We start from the raw sequence: 532 nt of genomic DNA on the forward strand, positions 1-532 counted from the left end.
CCTATGGGAAGACCAAGGTAAAACTATCCATCTCTATCCTGGTGGGATAGGCCATACTGTAAGCAGGAGCACGCCCTACTGTATCATACAGTCTACCTTGTTGAACGTAAACTGACCCACCTGACCGGGGGGGGGGGGTTGAGAAAAAAGGGTCCACTCAAGCGTATGGTACTAGACCACAGTATGGCTTGAAAAATACTTTCTTGGTACCGGTCCAGTACCTGTAAGTGACGTGATAGTACCAACGCTACTGCAGTCTCTTGTCCATTACCATAGGATTGGCTATAGTATTCTGTATAGACACTTTAAAGCAATGGTGATAGTCAGCGAGGATCGTTTTCTCCACTGCAGGAAAATCCACATTTACGACATCAATCAAGCAAGGTGAGAAATTTCAAGACTACAGCATTATCTTGCAACTACTGTACGTACCATTAACACACATAAAGTAATCTACAAGAGAGACGACGAATAGCTCTCCCAATTTAAAAGCTTGTACAACAGTCGTCGTTAGAGCGGCATCGAGGCTGAG

The sequence above is a fragment of the Trichoplax adhaerens genome, genomic scaffold (genome assembly GCF_000150275.1).
Source record: "Trichoplax adhaerens TRIADscaffold_6 genomic scaffold, whole genome shotgun sequence".
Lineage (NCBI taxonomy): Eukaryota > Metazoa > Placozoa > Uniplacotomia > Trichoplacea > Trichoplacidae > Trichoplax > Trichoplax adhaerens.